At 32.2% G+C, this 23573-nt stretch overlaps 1 protein-coding gene and 1 long non-coding RNA gene across 4 annotated transcripts in view; one reads left to right on the top strand and one right to left on the bottom strand.

Annotated features, from left to right (window-relative positions):
* RhoGEF64C (Rho guanine nucleotide exchange factor at 64C) overlaps nucleotides 1–23573 on the bottom strand; it is a 99567-nt gene that overhangs the window by 25284 nt on the left and 50710 nt on the right. The gene's annotated exons all lie outside the window — the stretch shown is intronic.
* Nucleotides 12540–21729, top strand: LOC149055297 (uncharacterized). The gene is made up of 3 exons (XR_016192103.1): nucleotides 12540–12666; nucleotides 12785–12918; nucleotides 21653–21729. It is a non-coding gene; the product is annotated as an uncharacterized LOC149055297 (long non-coding RNA).

Genomic DNA, 23573 nt, shown 5'->3' with positions numbered 1-23573 from the left:
AGTTGTAACATTTCCCCATTATTACTATGATATACATATATACAACTGCAATTTATTTGGCTCGGAATCTGAGTATAATAGAAATCTTACATTTATATGGTACCTATTGGCTGTTATTATAATATTATAATATATGCACATTCAATTAAACGCGGCTGCGTTATGTTATACTTCGGTGTGTAGGTATACGTTGTGATTTTTTACGGATGAGAAATTGATAAAATGCAACCGCAACTTTCGAGCGAATTTAATGTGACGTGCGGTAAATGTCGACCGAATTAAAGACCTCATCTTACGTATGCAAATCTGACGTACTCATTGAAAAGTAAAATTCATATATACCTAAATGGATACCAAACATCCACATACCTAATAGTACATTATATACATGATGGTATACTGTGGTCGAAAGTCTATACTAGTTACCATATAATGATTATGTTATGCAGTTGTGGGGAAGGTTAGGTACCTAGGTTAAGTTAATAGAGGAGAAAAAGATTAAATCTATACTTAGTACCTTCCGTTTGATAAATTTTTAATTCAATACATTTGTATTAAATTCATTTCTTAGGTACAAACATTTAAATATTAAGAAAGCTGTATAAAAATTGTAAATCTATTCAAAATATACGTACCTAACCACTATGGTAAAAAGGTATATATAGTAGGCATGTTCTTCGATCACACTTGAATATAATATGCGATATGCATATCTTATGAATAAGCTATACCGTACTCTTATGGTAAAATTATATTTTTTCGGTACGCAGGGAATGTAGACGTGGTTAATACTTTAATTTCGATACGGAAAACGGTACCTGTAAATCATATTATACATTGTTGTGTACATCTTTAGAAAAATATACAATATTAACTAATACAACACCATTAACACGGTGCGATGTGGTGAAAAATTATAGATAAACGACGACGATCATATTGTAATTCACACGTGATAATAGACTGTCAATAAGACGAGAGAATCTGTCGCAGAAATACTAACGATTTTCACAGATTTTTCTACAATTTAAAGGTACTAGCACGTATTTTATTACCCAAGTCTTAACCTATATTTGTATTATAAATTATAATATCGGTACGGACCTCGTCGGAATCGCGCCAATTCCGCGTCATTATATACCATATTATTATAGTACTTTGTTACGATAATCGATTATTTTCAATCATTTTACCTAGGTATTCGATATACCCAATGAGGCCGATTTTGTTCGAAGATTTCGTGCGTAATTCCGAGTGATCGTCATGCGTATAGTGGGGAACCGATCACAAGTATGGCAAATTGGCAAGTGCCATCATTGTGAATTATCTGTGTTCGCCCTGCAGTTGGTGAGTAAGTTACTAGGATACTATAATTAATGTTTGATCACCGAAGTGATTTTTTATAGTTCAGAGCCATTAGTTAAACAGGTATGCGGACCGTCCGCTGGTGTTATCATCGAATCACGGAAATAATAACGTCGATCGGTGCACGCAGGTCATGTATTAAGTGTCATCGACACGCTGTGAGAACGGAGAGAAAAAAAACCATCTCATTCCAAAATCTGTCTGACCTATATAATATTTGACAGTACCTATGGGCCGTCGCACTTCGACGATGAGTCGTAATTTTTAACGAAATCAATGATATACATAGGCGCCCGCAAAAATTTTTCTAGGGGGGGCAATGTTAGGATTTGAGGATAAATATTATAATTTTACTAGGTGTATTAAAATAATAACCTTTTTTATTATACTCGTATACAATATATAATATTTTATTATATTACAACTTGTTTTATACTTTAAATTTGTTGTTTAGTGTATAGTAATTTATTTTAAAACATTCAATTAAAAAAAATATTTTGAAAAAGCCAGGCGGGGCTAATGCCCCAGCTTCCCCCCCCCTGCGGGCGCCTATGATGATATAACGCATATATTATATTATATATATATACAATTTTTTACACTCCGACATTTTGTTTTAAAATTATATATTTTTTTTATAGAACAATATACATTTAAGTTTAACTATAAAGTTAATGGATTTTTGTTTATTTTTAGAATTGGACAACGGAGAGGGACCAGTAAACGAGGATTTTCTTAGTGCACGATAATTTTTCATAAACTAGGGAATAAGTGACATTTTTATTGCTGTGACACTGGTCCGCATATTCGTTTACAATCCATACACTCTACACAATATATTATAATATTATATCATTGTACATACAGACGGTCGGTCAGCATCACGTCAACCCCAACGTCATAGAAGAGACATAGTCGGACATCACACAATCGGAAGTCTGTATATTATTTCCGGCCGTCAATGCAGGAAGAACATACTTGACGACGGGTTGGAAAAAAAACAATCGTCGAATACAAATAGAACGCAACCGTTTTTTCTCCATCCATTCGTTTGATAAACAGTTAGAAGTTAGACTTATTGACAATATAATTAGACAACACCAATATTATTATAAATCGTTTCTTCTCGTCGTAGGTCAACGACGACCGTCACGCACTCATATTGCACATAATCGTCATATGCACTTCTCTATATAGGTACATAAATTTAGATACAAATCGTAATTGGGGTAAATATAATTCTCAAAATAGTTTTGCGCAGTCATCGGCGTTAATTATTGTCGTGTAAACGATTGCACAGTTATTATTATTTTTTTTTTTTACAGCGATTCACCCAATTTTTTGTCTAAAGTATTACCTGCATCTCCGGTTGTCGATGATCGCTCCCTTTTTTTGTCCGTCGTATTTTATTACCCTATTCGCAAGGGAAATATATATTATTGTACTCGTATTTTCGAACATCTTTTTCCCATTACATCATGATGGCGTCGCGTCGACTCCGGGTCGATTATTATTATTATTATTATTGTACCATTAAATCGCTCACGCGAGCGCTCGAGCTCCCACGGTTCCCATTTACCTAAATAAGAACAATGTTCGCGTATACCTATATAATATATATTTATAAATATAGTTCATGTCGCCGTCGTCGCCGTCGTTGTTGTTTTTCGTCCAAACGGGTATTTCATTTCATTATAATTACTATGATCTCTTGTTTTTTTTTTTCTACAATATTTATATATACCTAATCCTAGGAAATACATTATGATTACATTCACCTACCTACCCGTCTAACCGTTAAAATAACAGAACCGCAGTTCTCCGACCCACGCAGTCCGCGATGGCCGTACAGCTAACCGGGTCCGCGATTGTACTATCGCATTGGCGATTTGGTACACGATGTATTAAATTAATTTACATAATCGATCGGTTTCTATCGTAGGGACCGCGTTTTACGGCAGTTTCGAAACAATACTGGAAACAAAAACAATACAATTACGAAAACCAAACGTTTTTGAAACGTGCGCTTCATAGACAAAAACGTTCGCAATATTATATAAATCCACAGGATTCGTAATGTAATATTATTATGTATTTAGTGTGTACCTTTGTTACAACATCTTGCACAGATTGTACATTTCTACGTGTGTTATATCGATGCGCGACGCGCACTTAGTCAAGCCGAACCTACGGCGATTTTGATTTTCAATCGCTGACGTGTAATACCAATACCCATAGTGTATAGTATAATAAATATACACTAATAAAACTGACCGACCGGAATAAAAGCACTATACATAATTGAACCACCCCACGCCACCACCACCATCACCACCATTCATTCCCATTTTTGAGAGACTTAAATACTATATATTCCGGACGGTTTATTTTCAGTTTTGCGGTTAATACCACCCCCGTGCTTATTGCCCACGGAGACGAATCATTTTTAAATGAATATATGAATTATATTGTACAATTAATATAAAAATAGTGGGTAACGATAAAAGTATAAAAAATAATAAAACGATAATAATAATTATTAAAAAACGCAGTGAACTCTCATAATGGATTTTATACCCGATATTTGGTAGTGAAAAGCAAAATGTTGGAGCTAAAATATATTTTAAACAATTTGTCCATTCAATATTTACAATCTTTTATTGTATTATATAATAATATATAATAATATATCGTAAATATATATATATTTTTAAATGCTCGCGGTCTTTTCTGTTGGGGGTTGAATAAAATAATTTCAACTCTCCAAAGCAACACGCGCCATACGAGAATCAATTAAAATTAGTTTGACAGAATTCTAAAATTTTTTATCATACACAATAATTACATTATTATACTTACCAACGATTAACAAATGTATATTTAAAATTATTATAATAAATATAATAATTAAAAAAATAATTAAATTTTAAGAAGGAAAATGTTTACAACATTACGTTGCCGTCGATTTCGTATTAAATACTTTATAAACATGTTCTGTGATCCGAAATATATTGTTTTCCCGGTATAATATTATCCCATTATATATATATATTTTTTAAACCGCATTATATTTTATTATTTTATACAATATATCCACATATTATACGAATCGGACATTTTAAAAGCTTTGGATTAAGTGTTGCGTAAACATAATATTATAAATCTGTAACTACGTAACATTGCAAATCGTGTTTTATGAATATTTTAAATAATACAACTTTTTACAAAAGTACATGCTGCAACGATCAAGGTCAGACAAAAGTAAACGTAAAATTGTCTTGCACGGCGTCGGCGTGTATGACGATATCGTATTACAATATACAGTCTATCGATGCACCATAATAATATAATATGCTATGCTTTTAACCGTATAATATTATATATTTACCTTATTCAGAGACCGTGGTTTAGGTATTAAACACTCAATTTGACACTCGACACTTTATAGACGTAATATCGTTGGCATATATACATAGTACTTGCGACTTCTCAGTATTGTATTTAAATTAGATTTAAGTCTCAATCCTACAACAGTTCAAAGCACACACGTGCCTGGAGCTGCTTTAAACATTTAATGATATAATATTACTACCTTCACGATAATACGTCATAAATGTTAATATAATTTGTGCGATTGGAAGCTTTAATAGTCTTACACGCGGTACACAGCAGCGTAGTTATTTCTTGAAAATCAAAAAATGTTTCTGGTGATTTCGTTTCAATAGTTTGAAACAAAAAATATTGTCAAATGTTGTGTAAGTAGTAAAAAAAATTGTTATTTTGAATGTCAAATTAAACGTCCCACTATTCAAACAAGAATGTATATGAAGTATACATGTATGAAATTAATTTAATAACCATATTATTTAAGATGGCCAAATCATTTTTATTTTAAAACAATAACAAATAAGTAAAACTATTAAAACTTTCTGGTTTCGTTTGCTTAGAATCTTAAGCGCACGTACAAGTTAAAAACACGATAAAGGTTATAAAGTATAAAAATAAAACTGCGTTAAAAATCAATGTACCGTACGATTTTATAGTATGTACCAGGAGTGGTTACTCAAAAAAGGGTCGGGTGCTAAATTTTTGCAATCAAAGGTTATTTGACAGTTTTTCATGATGCGCCCGAAGTTTGTAAGTACTAAATTATAATAATAATAAATATATAGTGATAATATAGAAACATAATCAATTTTACATATAGAAATATTATAACTTTTAAAATGTTTATAATTTTTTACGAGCGAAATTTTTTTAATAGCATCATTATTTTTCAAAATTTTAATTTTTCGCGTGGCATTGAAATTTGACAAACGTGCCACTTTTGGTACGCGTGCTCTAGGTACGCCACCACCGGCATGTACCGTGTAGTTGTATATGCATTGTTGTGTAAGAAATGAATACATTCCAAAACAATATAACATCATTCCATTTATTGATAAAAATGTGTGTTTCTGAATATTATTACAAGACCAGTGTAATAACATCGCGTAAGAAATATGACTTTATAATGTTTGTTTCGAAAATAAAAATTAGAAATTTAATTTGGAGGACGATTGCCGGATTGGATTTGTAATTCAATTTCATATAATTCGAATCGTATTACGCCTCATCCAGCAATCGGGTCGAATGTTGCATTAGACACCCGAGTAACGATCGTGCAATGTACCAGTGTGTATGATTACAACCTTGACGTAAAAAACATTTTTATTTTTATACAAATATGTAAGAATAATCTACATCGATCGGGTAATTTTCTATGGTATACGACGAGAAGACTACAATACCGTCGCGATCGGGATAAACGTGCACCATATGTATATATATACGTTTTATAATACATAATATTATTATATTATTATTTTCTATATATTAACTTATAACGGAATCCTATTCAATATGCGGTTAACTGTGTATTGCGTAGTAGTGTGAGTTCTATGCGTATTATTATTTATTTATGAATTTGTTCACCTCCGTTCGGCGCGATCATTAATAATAATATTTCACTCTGAATATTGTCCTCCAATGATTGTCACTCGAGCGGACGCTCTTAAATGCGCAGAGATGGGTGCTGGCTTCTGTCTTCACGATTTGTTAGTAAAAAAAAAAAAAAATATTATACTGTTCAATGTTCACGGTATGTAGGTCTGCCAGCCGCCTAATGTCTGATGATTTAAAAACGCATTATATTATATTCCCAAAGAATGTTAAACGGTTCAGTGCGGTAATAAAATGTTTGAAAGAAAGGTCTCGGGCATCACCATAATAGTATAATAATAATAGAGGTATACTTTTTTGTGTTTACGGAACTCTTAATATTCCATATATTTTATTAACATTTATTATTCAATCGAACGTGCGCCGGTACGACCCCGATGTTATGTATCGTGCGACAATGTGTCGCCATGACTTTGGTCCACATCGAACAACGTGACATGCGTTGTCGATACTTACTGTATCTGATTCGAATGTAGGACGTGTGACCCCCTCCCCCTTCGTCTCTTACGATTGTAAGGCTCCGCATAGGCACTCGTCCAACAAAAAATATCTTTTCGCCCCGAAAAATATGTTTTGGCTATATAATATAAACAGGACAGTAACAATATTCTTTAACGGAATAAACTTATAAAAACTATAAGTCGTTTTGAAAATGTATATTTATACAACATATTAAGTAATTACAAAAAAAATATATAAAAATTAGTATAGAAATAACTTTTTTTTGAAATACAATTTCATAGTAATGTAAGTAGTCATTATAATAGTTTGAATTCATATAAAAAATATTATTTTGAAAAACAATATCTATAATATGTTTTTTTAAATATTGGTCGTTCTTGGATTAAAAAAATCGCTTCTCAAGCTTAAATAAAAGTATAGATATATATTCGTTGGATCGTTCAAAAATTGAAAATATTTCATTAGGTTAAATTTACACTATTATATTATATTCTTATGCTAATCCTGTAATACGCATATATATACTACTACTGTATAGGTGCATATATTAATACGTCACGAAGGTAACTGCGCGCGGCGGGGTGAAAAAGCTCATTTTGCTGGGAAGGTCCTTTTCGCAATCCCAAAGGACTCGAAGGTCGACTTTTTAGGGTTTATTGCTGTATATTTTTACAGTTTTCCCCTTGGTAATTATGTCGAAAGTGAGCGCAAATCGATTTTTCCCGTTGTTTCAAAAAACAAGTTAATAAATCGTGTTTTTGAGTACCTAATATATGCACCGAAATGTTAAAATTTGGATATCAAAGCATTAATTTATATCATTAATAAACCACAAAACACAACGCACGTACTTAAAATACCGACAAATTATGTTAACATGTAAACAAATATTAACATTTTTTTCGTATAAAATAATAATTATTATAAAATAAAATTTTTAATAAATCTTTGTCAAGATTGCTTTGTGTTATTCGAATTTATTTAAAGTGTTTTTTGACGTGTAAATGAAACCAAATTATTAATCGGGTAATATTTTTTTAATATTTTTTTTTTTTTTTCATAGACAAACGTTATTGGCAACAACAATCTAAGATTTAAAAAAAAATCTTTCAATTTGGCAAAAATTGATTTTCCCGACAACGCCAGGCTTATTGTAAAATACCATAAGGCTTGAATGTTTTTTGCCTTGTATGGTATACATTTTACTAACACTTTTCAAAATCAGACTATGGTGTAGACTACGCACTTATTATTTGGAGTAGGTAAATTTCGCCCCTGAAAAAGGTCACTGTTATAAACTACGTAAATTGTGACCCGGGTATTTTTGAAACACATGTTGTAAAATGTGCTCGAGACATCTTTAAAAAAAACATGCAAAGTGGTATATATATTATATGAAAAGTCAAGCAACAAAAAAACAAGCGAATGATGGACAAATATTAATAAATTATATAGGTACGAGGTACTTACTAACTATTAAAGAAAAAAATTTTTATTCATGATTTAAATATTATTATATATATATATCATTAATTAATTATAATTAATGAAAAATTATTGTACACCATACAAGATACATATATTTTAGTTTTCCGTCGATTTCAAGGTGAATACAACGAAATAAATAGTAAGCGAACGCGGACAGAGTTTTTTGTTTGTTTAAAAAAACCAATGTTTTGGAAACAAATGAACTGAAAGCTCGGATTTATGTAAGATATCAGATCTATACGGAGAAATACTATAATGATTATATTAATATATTTTCATGCCTTACGTCAGTGATTGGAATTTGGAATTATATATTTACATACAACAGCCGTCCTTGAGGAAAAGACATCATCCAAGCAACATTTTACTCGTTTGCATGTACCACTGTTCCACGTTCGTTTAATGAATAATATCTCAAATCAAATGCAACTACATTGTACTATTGTACACAGTGTTATATTCCATAATATTTTAGGTGACATACACAATCATATCGCAATGACGTAATGCAATGTGTGATTATAGTTTTTAAATTATATTTTACAACATCATGTTTTCCGATTAGGTACTAATCAATTCGATGAAACGTATTAAAAACTGATATACTTAACGAATTACATTTATACGCTACCGTTTAAATGAAACACATTAGATAATTGCACCGTTTCGAATAGTAATTTGTTCGATGTACCGTATAATAATATAATGTAGGAAAAGTTATAAAATGTAGCATCTCACACGGGTCAAATGTAATTATAACTTAGCGTTGCCTTAAATGTCTGAACAATTAATTTTATATTCTCACGATATTCCTACGCTACATCTGTACACCTTTATGAAAGTAGACAATTGACATTTGACTGTAAATTGTATTCCAATTGGTACCGTATACATTATTAGTTTTTCGATGATGTAGATGACGTTGAGGTTTTTAAACGTAAGAAATTTATAATATTGCTGCAAAATATTAATCACTAATCACACTATTAGTGGGTGCATCATCGGTTTAATGCATTGGGGTAGTATACCTATTATTTGTGCCCATCTGGCAATTCACGAACACGTGTACGATCTGCTGCTCCTATTATGTTTTAATTAGTTTATAATTTTATTTTTGTATTGAGAACATTAAAAATACCAATTCGCGTCGAACAACTAAATAATAGTTATAACAATAAAAACGAACAATCTATTCTATTGAAATCTTAAATCCAATCATATAGCTTTCGAGATGCCCTTTCATGATAGATTCTATCTATTTCGCGGTTGATGAAATAATTTGCTATGCACACACACACACAAGCAGAGTTTTTGATTACCTGTAGTTGATTATATATATACATGCTGTGGAATTTTTTTGATTTTTTTCTAATCAATGCGCGTTGTTTTGTCAATCGAATATTGTTCGTGAGCTATAAATCGTTTTCTAAGTACGTTTTTATTAAAAAATATTACGTCGTGCCGGTATCAATTTTATTAGGTATATGTATATACATGAGATACTCACGTTATTAAAAATGTGATTATTTTATTACTTTGAGTCGTTATTTAGAAATTATAAACGTTATTGTTTTATTATTGTTTTCTCAATATGACGTCGTCGTTGTCGTACGTCGTATAATAAAATATTATCGGCTTAGATCGCACGCTGAAACGAACAATTATAATTTTATTCTTAGGCATAATATATGCTTATAAATCATTACATGTAACATGTATAGCGTGCTTTCGAGTTATTCAGATGACTGAGCATAATATAATATAATAAGCTTAAACTTCTATAAACGTCAGACGACGTACGTTTCCCCAACCCCCATATATGAATTTTCGTGAATTTTCTTTCGCCAATAATCAGTACGTTATTTGTTTGACCCGAATCAGAATTTGTTCGACATCGGGTACCCCGGAAAAAACACATGATTTTACCTATTTAATATCTTGTATCATGGAGTATCTATGATGCTAGTTGAAGACAATATAAATGTATAAATGTTTAAATATAAAAGTTATATCTCGATTTAATTGATTTTTTAGAGATATTATAATAAACATAATACATACTACATAATATAATAATAAATGTTTTAAATTACGTTACAATTAAAAAAAAAAAATTTAAATTAAAATTAAATTTATCTCTAAATAATCAATTAAAACGAGATATAACTTTTATATTAAACATTTATATATTTATAATGTCTGCAGCTAGCATCATAGGTACTCCATGGCACAAATAACGTACTAAATATTGGCAAAAGAAAAATCGTGAAAAGTCCATTATTTCATTGTGTGGAGGTGTGGGGGGGAACGTTTCCTCGGCCCCCCGCGGGGAAATTGATTTTTCCGGGGTATACCTGATGTCGAATAAATTCTGATTCGGGTCAAACAAATAACGTACTAATTATTGGTAAAAGAAAATTCACGAAAATTGACATGTGGGGGGGGGGGTATGTCGTCAGACATTTAGAGGACGTCTCACCCGCATGTGTTGTCTCCGTCTTCAAGTGTGTAAAATAGCAAAAACTATTTCGCGCGATAAAGAACCGAGAAAGCAACAGTTACAAATTACTAAGAAATTAAATTTTCACCATATAAAAAGTAGAATTTTGTCTGTGCCATATCGTTTTTAATTTTTTCAATATCACTTATACAAAAAAAGTTCTTCTTGTTTCATAATATATTATTTTTGTGTTTCTTAAGCATGAATAACTTTTTATACAGTACTAATATAAAAAATATAAAAATGATATTGCACAGACAAAATTCTCCTTTTTATATGGTGAGAATTTCATTTCTTAGTTATAACTATAGCTTTCTCGCTTCTTTCCCGCGCGAAACAGTTTTTGCTACGTTACGCACTTGTAAGACGGAGATTCAACACATGCGGGTGGCCTCTTAAAAAAAATTAAAAAATCGTACGGTGAATTACAAACGAATATATATCTATTATTACATCATTATGTATAATATATTATGTTCGGATTAAAATCTCTCATAGTTTAGTCTATATATAATATGCTCATATAAATATTTATGTGTACATATATTAGGTATATCCATTAAAAGTTGAATAAAAAAAAATCATATAATTTTATAATATTATATTATATACTTCCAACAGCGTTGGCTGCAATTCAAATTGAATAACGTGCAATTCATTTAATAGTCTTTCTTCTTTAATAGTCTTTATCATCGTTTCCAAAAAATAACCGTTTCGTGATTGTATATTTACTTTTACAGTGCGTCGCGCGCGTTCCGTGCTATTTTATTATCGCCATTAAAATAGTATATAATATAATATCGGATTTCCAGATTCTGTAGCAATATACCCTCCCATCGGAGCAATTTTACCTACGCATCATGCATTATTGTACACCATTATTATAATATGGTTACGTGTACTGATATAAGGGGATCGGGTTTTAAAATGCTGCGGTCGACATCACGGTTATTACAAGAAACCGAGTTCAACGACAGTCTGCATAACTGTTCAGTATATTATAGGTAATCTAATATTGGTAGATATACATATATCGTAATAGGAATGTGTGCGCGTTGCATTACTTAGTGTTCTCTTGACAATATCAATAATAATGCGTTTTATGTGAGCAGTACGTTCTGTATATGTTATATCGGAAATTAAAAACGTAAATTCTTTGTCGAAAATCGAATTTAGACGTTTCACGATTCCTAAATTTTATAACAATAATACGTTCCGCGTACTGGCGTCAGTTATCGTAATAACTTAATGATAAACGTTGGTATATAGTATTATTTTTCTTTCAGGTTGCACATACATATAAGTATTTATCCTGATGATGATGATAATAACAAGATCATATAATACAGTGCATAACAGAGCATTATTGAAATCTGCTCTGTAAAAACGAGACATTTTCTATTCGTCTGACGAAAAATTTGCCATTTTATTTGATCCGTCATCATTCACCGGTAGATTTCGGTTGAAAGTATGTCAACACGAATACCCATCACATACTTTTCGGTTACACTTTGCCCGCCGGTGTACCTACTGAACTGCTATTAAACAGTCATTTGTTGACACATACTTAGAGTATAAGTACATCAGACATAATTTATTTGACTATCGTTGTATGCGGTTTGAACATTTTTTAGAAGCGAGCACGCGTGGTCTTGAACCCTTTCTAATTTTAGTGCATACAGTATTATATATATTATATTGTTATCTATATGTCTCTTCTCAGTTCTCGACAACAAATATACTCATTACGCCCGCGTGTATTTTAATCCACGGGGGTCAAGGCATCTTCGTTTCTTTGCGGTCGGAAAGCACGTTACCGTGGTTATAGTAGGTCCTCTGCATCGGAAAATGTAGGTATATTTAATAATATAATATGTATGTATATTTAACACTATGAACGCGCCGTGTGCGTGTGTATGTGTACTATGGTTGAATTCAATGGCTTGAAATCTGTCTTTTTTTTTTAAGTGGTTCGGCTTTCGGCACCAACAATGAACCCGAGAACACTCGACAGTTGGAGGACGGTACACGCCCGATACAAGTGGTCAAATACAACTGTTGTTCACCTGCTGCAGGAGGGTATAGACTTTCGCCCAAAATATGTAAGTGATAAAATCGAAACAATAGGAAAAATGCGATGACGAAAAATACTAAAAGATATTTCAATAAGTATTATATACATAACTATTTGTGTGTGTAACTCTATAATGCGCACTATATGCAGAGTCTATCACATTTTTATTTTATAATAACATTATTGTATAATCAAGTATATCATAAGTAGTGTTTAGTGGTGTGTTACGGTGGGGGGGGGGGGGGTTCATCCCCTTGACTTATTTTTGTCGTGTAAAACTTCTGATGAGGTAATGAAAAACGTGGTCTGAGAATAGTAAAAAATTCATATCGTCTTTCAAAAAAACTGAGTATGCCCCTGATATATATAGTGTATATTATAATTATTATTTCTACTTATATATATATTTATATTACTTATTTGTACTCTGTTCGAATTTCGATTTGTATTATACGTCTTATAAACGTTTCCATGGTAAGACTTTACCTATACTTAAATTGTGAAATTATTATGCCCACAATTAATATTCATTTTTCAATGTTAGTTATGTTATGAACGAATACCTACATTTCAAGTGTTTTAATCGTGAGACTATTTTTCAATTTTAACGGTAATTACAATATTATGCCAACAACTAGACAAAACGAATCAAATCTTCGCGGCGTACCTATGTAATATAATATACTGTAATAGTGCAGAATAATATAGGGTAACCGATTTTCAAAATACATAACGGTGCGGCACCGGATGAGCGATATACCAAAAAAATACAAATACAGCTGGCACACAGCTATAATATAACGCCTGTACACACTTCACGTGAGAAACTCCGTCTCCTTTTTCGTAATGTATATTATTTTTTTTCCGCGTGTGAAAAAATGTCCACCTATAGCTCATCCACGGCACATTATTTCTCCATATACATTTACATTATTATAATATATGGAATATTTTGAATCGCGCAAGAGAAAAACATCACGGTATGATAATTCACGCTTTTGTGTGTGTCTTACGATTTATGTGTTTTGTTAATTTCGTTTTCACTCCTTTATACGGAACCACAATATCTGGGTACCTATATATTATGTATACGACATTTTAGACGCGTCATGCTATAATAAATAGACGCGTCGTCCGTCGCGTGCGGTGTGTGCTGTATATATCGACAGATCATCGTCGGCGGCGTTTTTTCGCAGCCTCTTCAGCTGTACCTATACGTTTATATGCGAGTGTAAGATGAGCTATAGACACAAGCACTAACACATGTGAGAGAAAACCCATTTGAAAATCCAAATCACAATTTCGAATGACTCCGTCGACCCGTTTTTTATTGGCTTTCTACGATGTGCTTAACTATATATTATTATATGATGTACCTACACGGTTGTATATTTTAACGTCCGTTTATACACTAAAAATCGTTTGCGGCAACAGACAACAGTAAATACAATAACTATACGTATACGCTCTTGACAATGACCATTGACGTTTGCAATATTGTAGTTTCGACGAGTATACCTACACACGCACCGACGACATACGTACCTACTATATATATATATATATATATATGTTTGAAGCAGGCGCGGATTCAGAGGGGGGTGCTAGGGTGCTATAGCACCCCCCTTGCCCCTTGGTATGTTGCTACCTGGTTAAAAACAAATATTTTACGCTTTTTGTACTTTTCAGTGGGTCGGGTACGTTATACTAAATTGGTAACAAAAAAAAAATTAATATTTTTTTTATAAGTTATTTTTGAATTTTTCCCTCAACAATACTGATAACTGATAAGTGATTACCAGAAGTGATTGAAAATTATGGAACGATACATCACATATTTACAGCATACGGGTATCAGACATGAATATTGTGTACCTAATCTTGTGTCACACTGCAGTTTAAAGCTGTGTATAGATATTTTCCACATGAAAATTATTCTGCCTGTTATCTCGGGGCCGAACTGTACTAGCCCCAGTAGTTATCACTAGTGTTATCATTGAATACCGGATTATATTATTTTAAAATCCGTGGTATTATTTGTATATTGTTTTGTTATCATAAATTTGAAAATAATATTTATTATTTTGTTAATTTGTTTTGTTATACTTATTATTTATTACTAAAATTTGAGAATAAAAGTACCTATAGTTAATTAATCATATTATAAATTATATTACAAAATTAACAATGGAATTGTTACTACATTCTTATTTCCAAAAAAAACAAAGGAATAATGATAGTGAACAGTTACAAACTGAAGTAAGTTTGAAGTGAAATAAATTGTTTTAATTTTGGTATTACTTTAATAAAATAAATTGCTTTGCATTTAATGCTTCTGAAAATTTCAAGCTGGTAAATGTTGAACCATCAAAAAATAATGCACTCATAGTAGCTTTAGGATCAGAATTTTCCTAAAGATGAGAACGAATTTTAAAACCGTATACATACTTATATGTATATGATGAACCTTGAGCCATTCGAACGGTATATTTGATCTATAATCGAATGGTTTTAAAAGTCTACGCCGTTCGATCACTCGTTAAAAAAGTGTTGAACAACATTGATGCACACACACACACACACATTGTATATGAGCACAATAATACAATATGTATCGGCACGCAAGCGCTAATCGAAATAACATTACACGACCAGAGGGTAAAATTAAAGTAAAAATATAGGTACCTATCTAATATTATAGCCTTTAGGTACTTTTATATATAATATATTATTATACGTGTAATTGTCGTTATATATAGTATATCGTGTTCATAAGCATATAAATGTTATTACTCGTGCTGCCATCCTGGTACGTAGAATGTCTGAATGTGTACAACATTTTATAGTTTTTGTAATATAATATTATAATAATACAAAATATTATATTATACGCTGCTTGTTCAGTGTATAATATAATATAGAGACGACCGCAAATCGATAAATCGCATGCATATTATTATAATATGTGTGTGAGCTGACAGCCGCACACTGTGGTTTATTCTTGAATAAGTGCTCTCGCGTCGTGATTATTTACACGTCTTGGACATCGATATGAACATTCACCCACCTTGATTATTGGATTTTCCGATCTATATACGCTCTTTTATTGTAGTGTAAGTGGCGCAATCGATTTTCAGCGCAAATCGATACGATAAATCCCCTGCACCATTAGTGGATGAGCACTCGCACTCCTTCCAATTTTTATCCACAATCTTCATATTTAATAAAGGTGATGGCACTCGTCTAGTTTACGTGTATTCTTGTCACACTATTGTATAGTATTATAAATAAATCTGTATAACACATATAATAGTTACCCGTCTATGTTTAATTTTAAGAAAAAATGCTTTAATGAAATAAGGAAATTTTAAAAATAATTGTCCTCGTAAAACGTTTGCACTCCGTAACTACTTAAAAACTGAAATGAAATTTAAAACTGAAATCACGGATCTGCTGACCGACGAGTTCGTCGATCATTGTTTGTTTCCACTGCGGGTCCCTTCATCATGCCTGTGTGATAACAATAATTATCGAAACGCCTCCAATGATTTGAAAAATAATTTCGTATTAGAAATTATTCACCGTAGTTTTGCTCTCCGTTCGCGTTATTATAATAATTTGTGGCGTGCGCCTATATATGAATCTATATTGGTAGGTTTACCTCTACAGTTGATAATAATATATTATAATATTATGGTGGCAAGCAGTGCATTATAATTATTGTACCGAATACGATCCAAACGATCGTGGATCGATTCTACGCACACACACACACATAGGACGAGAATTTTCTTGAACGGCGTGTCGGATAATATATTACACCGATAAATGCCGATTTTAAACACGCGTAAATTGTGGTCCGTGTGAATAATTTTGCGTGATAGAACTAAGCCGCGGTGAGCATTCTGCAGTGGACGCGGTAACCGTTTGTCCACACGAATAATATTATGCCGCCCAATCCCACCCACGGTGGTAGAGTATGGTACAAGACGAATATAAACGGATTTCCTCCGACGAAACACGCGGATTTGTGGGTTCTAACAATCCAGGATTTAAGTATACACAAACTCGAACGGTTGCAGCTCGGTGAGAAATCGTCGGGCAAACGATATTTTCGGGCGCGAAATATAGATAGGTAGATATATAATATTAATGTATTTATTACAATTAACTATATATGTTTAATAATATACTATAATATGTAGGTACCCTATTATACCGGATAAACTGTTCACGCACATGCGGTACGCGTGTTTTAGACGTCGAAATAAAGATGTTGAAAAATAGAATCTCACGCCAAAATTAATGCGTATATATATAGTGTTGTAAGTAGTAGAATTTTTTAATAAGGCGATCGGATTTGGTCCCTATATGATGGTGTCGAGAAATCATCACACTGCTGTTATGACTATGTCGAAAACTAAATGTACGAAACGGTTTTTTGTTTTTAATTATGTTTAAAAAAATCACGATTGAACACACTTTAAGAATACAGAGCTTTTTACCTGATATAGGCATACCCATACCATTCCTGTCGACTTGTATTTTAAAAAGTTTTAAGACGTTTGAATTTGCTTTCACTAAAATCTCGGTGAATTTATTGTACACTACTTACACTATACGCTATCATGACATAGCCGGATCTGATAGAATTTTATACACCACGCTTCGCGTAAAATATTATAATTTTATTACTTGTATTATATATAGGTGCAATAATATATATATTTAAAAAAACAACGATAATTTGACGATTTCAGCATCACGCGGAATGCGCTTTTGAAAACCGTACGGGTACCTATGCCCACCTCCATACCTGTTTGAGGAAATCGTTTTTTGAAATTAACAGAGCGCACTAATGCCATGTCCAAGTGTGTGGTGTGTATTATGCGGTTACGAGACTTTGACCGCGCTCGTACAGCAGCTGATCATTCGGACACATTAATGGCACAACGATACCGCGATACCGTGGTTGTTAATTATATCACGGATGCCATTTGGCAGGAAACGCAAACAATATAAATAACACACCCAATAGTAAGTTTAGAGGAACGAGCGAGCACATAATATAATTATTATTGTGTGCGTGTTGAGAGAGTGTGTAGCATTAGTCGCCTCGGACGAATCAAAGCGTGCATTATATACGCACGCAATTACGCATATGTAATCGATACACAATGGAATAATGATCCTTTCAATATGACTCTTTATTCCTATACATAATGTGGGTATATACACTTCAATACGTTCCATGCATTTCCCAGAGATTATTCCATACCTATGAGTATATATTATGTTTATATACGAATGCGCGTACTGCAGCAGTGGATACAAAACGGTAATCATTATAATATAAACGAGAGTCGAATCGAACAAACTCTCGACTAATGGACTTTTATAATCATGATCATTATTTATTATAATAAAAATATTATGTGCGTCTTATATATAGAGCACACATCGCGCGTGTTTCATGACTCATAGCATAACCAATTGATTTCAAAACACTTTTCCGACACCATATTATATACTATCATCGAAATATGTTTACGTACGAACCGATACGCGTTTTCCAATAAGAAGCAAGTTGTTTCATAGAACGCACCGGTCAATATTTTTTGTGTTCCATCATCTGCAACACATCATTCATCCAGGTGTTATGTTTTTTTGCCTTTATTATTTAAAGCACATTATCATCTATACCAGATGGATCCATTTCAGTGATTACACTCATTAATTATTTCGAAAAGTTTTAATTTTTTTGAAAATATTCATTTTCATAATTTGATGTAATTTCATAACATTTCTGAAAACTTGATGTTTTACCATTTTTTTTTTTTTTTTTTGATAATTTTGAAGTTTTACTTTTTCAAAAGACACTATATTTTTATTTATATTTCATATCAATTTATTTATATATTTAATATATAAGTAGAATATCATTCGGTTATATCTTAAATCAGATTATACAAAAAATATTTTCAAAAGAGTTTGAAATAGTGAGTTTATACATTTAGATGAATCATCCTATACACTATGAAAAGTCAGTGGCGGCGTAGTCTGTAGAATTTACCATAGAGGCGAAGCGAAACGTTTATTTTAAACTATATTATCATATAAAGTACAATATTATGCACTAAACACTATACGGTACTTCATCCCTACTTAGGATAACATATAAATTAAAGTGCATAAATCCAACAACTCACAACCACATAAAATTGTGTTTTTTCAAAAGTTCCAGGCCCATTTACTAAAATAATGGTATAAATACCAGTGAACAACTATTGATATATTATAAACGATTATTTTCGAGAAACTTTTTTGATCGTTTATTTTAATCGCGGACGTATAAACCTACGTGTATTCACTATACATAGTCATTATAAAAATTGTACATTTTTATTATCTGAGGATGACAATATCATGTGCATAGTAGCATTAGTGCCGCGATCAACTTAATTAAATAAAATAATATAATATATTATCGTAAATTGCCGTACTGAGTGTAACGCTCTAAAATGTTTACCGGGAGATTTCTAATCGAACGATGCGTGTCATAAGCTAACCATTATTACTTTTGTGTGTGTGAGTGTGTTTGTGTATGGTTGCTTATAGGTACATAATACATGCATTTAATTTGCATTTTACTTACAAATATCAATGAATACCTGTGGCTTAAGGAATTGGTGGGATAACTGATAGGTTTAGGAATTGAGTGTGTGTTTTTTTTTTCATTTAGGCTTATATCTAATATATGTTTGTGTATGTGCCGATGTTCGATATCCAAAAATAACTGTATACTCGGATAACAATTTAATCGTTTCATTGAATGTTAAAATGTGTGCGTATTTATATTACTAGTAATAAATAATTATATTTTACGTTTACTTCAAAAAAAATTTGGATTCGTTTGAACTAAATGAAAAACATCAAATTGTCTAGAACAATAAATTAACAATTAGCCATGGCCCAATGGCCGACAAAGGTTTGATTAAAAACAAAGTAATTATAACTTCCTCTTAATAATAGGAAATACCTCATCAATAATAAATTTCTGTATAATTATATTATTAATTCTTGGAGTTCAAGTGAGTACCTATCTAAGTAATAATTCTAAAATAATGACATTTTAAATATTGTTTTATAGAAAATAAACGTGTACTTCACTGGAGTTGAGAACAGTTCGAACAATCATGACTTTCTATATAGGTATAACCATCATCCGTTTCGAATAATTTATATTGGTAGTGTTTACATCAGTCTACACGTTTTAACTTTGTTAAAACAATTTCGCTTTTGTTTTAAACTTTAGTCGTTTTATTATAATACTGTTTTCACAAAAATAATAATTACGATTTCTTATCATTGTGTATTTTAAATGTGTTGTATAATATTATTGTTTTGTTTTTAATCGTTTTAAGGTGTGAAAAAGTCCATAGCTTTTTTTTGTTTTGTTATAATTGCGTTTGTAGTCGAAGAATTACGCAACTATTTTCTATGCATATATATATATATATATATGTATATATAGTAGGTATCATACGCACCTATATATTATATATTTTAAAGTTCTCAATGATTATAGTAATTATTATTAGTTTAAATTGTTTTCACTTCAGTATTTGAAATGTATATGTATACACTAGACGAGAGCGTATTTACACACTTCAGTTAACATATTATTATGGGGGTATCCCATGCTGTTGAAATTGATGTTATTGAAAAAAAAACAAATCAATCTTCGAAGTCGTATATTATTGTAATGTGTAGTACGCATTCTTATAACAGCAGTATAGCCTATATACCAGAATATAACGTTACATCGCGTTCGTGTATTTCGTGTGATTAATTGTTCATATAAATTTTCGTCGCTTAAAAGTGTGGATGTACATATTATATTGCATTGCACAGGTGTCTGAATTATATCACATCTAGACAGGCGTGCGCCTTTAAGCGTGCAGCGTCTAGATATACATGGACGGCACGCGGCGTATGGGTATGTAAATCGAAAAGATAATCGTTCGAAATGTGTGAGCTAAGACAACCGTTAATCCGTCTCATCGATTTTCGGAGTCATTAAAATCTTCACATGTTTCGGTGAATTCATACATAATAGCCCGCCGTAAACAAAGCGGCGTTAATATAATAATTATCATAAATCTCTCCGACGCATGCACCTATGATATATACACGGTGCCAAAACCGATAGAAAGCGAAAGGTCCAACAACCGCGGGGCTCATTGGCTACCATACATCGATAAAGTGTAATCTATGTGTATAAACCATATAGTGCCCGAGGTTCAGCTGCATATGTGTTAAAACGCACAAAACCCGTTTTTTCCGTTATATCGAGAAATTTCAAAAACTTTTGAACCACAGTCGATCCCGCTATATTATACACACTGCAGCTCACGTAGGTATAGGTATTATACCAGACATAATAATATATGTATATGTGTGATTGTCCTGTCTTGTTTTACCTATACGAGTGAAATTTTATTTTAACTTTTTATCATATTTTATGAAATATTTACTTCGACAGAAAATTTAAACAACCATCAATACCACACACCCGTATGCGGCATTCAAAACGGGGAAACGAATACTTTCAATACTATTTTGGAGAAAAAAAACTGTATATGATGTGTGCGTGTGTGCTCAAATCTCCCATCGGCTCCCTCTAAATCGCAATCTTCAAATCGAATAGAGTTTTGAAGATGATGTACATATTTCTTTATTTTTTATGTTTTTTTTTTCAGATGACTGGCATCGATTTTACATAGACTGAAACTTGGAAATATATAGTGACATTTAAACCAATATCTAGCATATAGGATGAACGGTAAAATATAGCGATTTTATTTTATAGAAGTAATTTTTCGCAGTATAAAAGTATACATATATAGAGATTTAAGTAAAAATCAACATTATTTTACAGGTTAACTCGGAGTATGCAATATGTGGCTCAAATAATCAAATTTTAAGATATTCATTATTAAAATCATATATAAATAATATACTAAAATGTCAATAGGTACTTAAGTAAAATTATGTTTTTTTTAGAAATTGTTTGAAAAAACAAAACATAAAATGCTTTTTTTCAGAATTTATTTTAGTTTTTATAACAATACGATGTTATGAAAAAAGTAAAGTTTAGCGTCCGAACCGTAAAATACATATATGTAAGTATAATCATAAAGTAATAGTCATTGCTTACGCCGCGACTCGATTTATTTATCGTTTCGCGAGTCGTGAAAATCTGCACTTGAAATATTATACACAAGTCGTATATAATTAATGTGAGTGCGTTATGCGCACACACACACACACGTGTGTGTAAAATATAAATATATATTATAAAGGCACACCGCTTATAGACGGCGGTGGAGGGTTACCTACGTGACGGACGGCCGCGAATCGAAGTGAAATAAGTACCTATCCAAAATGCCGCAGCAGCAACGCTCGACTCCGAAGGCGCGATCTACACGCACTTTCTTTTTCAAGTTCACGATTACCGGGTGAAAGAGAGAGTGGTTTTTTTCGGGTAGTTATACCGGCTATGCCTATTTGTAGATGTATAATATTATACAGACAGCGATCGATCGACCACTGCGGCGAATGAGTAATATTTTATTTTTTTAGTTTCATCGCTACACCGTCATCTCGGTCGTCGTATTATTATTATCATTATTACCATCATTATCCTGACATTGGCGGCCTCCCAGCGTCGGAGTATTAGTAGTAGTACGGTGTACACTGCAGCTGCAAGTGTAAAGACGAGAGGAGAAATGCATAAACGGCGGATAACGACGGACGATGGCGCAATAACACGCACGCCTCCCGCAAAGACTGCACACACTCCTGCTATACATAATATGTATCGATTACACTATATGGATTGATATTCTCAACCGACCGCTCGTTAAATGATAATGTAAGACTGTGTCATTGTTGCGCCGCAATATTATAATGACGAAACGTATCGTATAATGGAAATGTATAGCCAACGATCACAATTTCACAGCGACTGCAGAAAACCGACCGAGTCTCCTGCACGCCGAGGGCACAAGGTTATCATTATATTTACTTATTTTCAAAAATATCGGTTGCTGCCAAATACATAAGCTGTACCTACGTTGAAAGTATGACTTTTGAATTGCATAATATATACATTTACAATAACTCAATTATAAATATTTATAACGCATACAAGTATAACTAATAGCTAGTAAGACTATATTGACTGTGATAAAGGTTTAACTGAATCCAAAATTATGGATCCTCGTTGGCAATCCGCACATTATCCTACCAACGAGAGGGTTCACAAAATAGTTAGTGGTGCATACAGCAGAGACGAGAAAAGGAAAATTGACGTTCACGCGAGAGTTGAAGGGTGAGATTGCGACAGTTTATATGGGCGAGGTGAATTCTGTAATATCACATTTTAATAGCTCACGAAGAAACCGTAATTATTTTCAACTTCATTGCTAGCCTAAGAAGACAAGCCAAGGGACTGGAAGTACTAAAGCGTATTAGTGATAGGCAAATGATCAATATCTTGATTAAAGCAAAACACGCGTGTATTGTATACAAGTATATATTTCATTGGAGCATACGCTCTATTTATTTACCCAAACAATCCCCTTAATTTATTATCATATATTCAGTGAAATTTTCATC

Source organism: Diuraphis noxia, unplaced genomic scaffold (genome assembly GCF_037042655.1).
Source record: "Diuraphis noxia isolate RWA-SAM2 unplaced genomic scaffold, SU_Dnox_SAM2 contig0005, whole genome shotgun sequence".
Classification (NCBI taxonomy): domain Eukaryota; kingdom Metazoa; phylum Arthropoda; class Insecta; order Hemiptera; family Aphididae; genus Diuraphis; species Diuraphis noxia.
The sequence above is the reverse complement of the archived record's forward strand: the minus strand, read 5'-3'. Positions and strand labels throughout refer to the sequence as shown.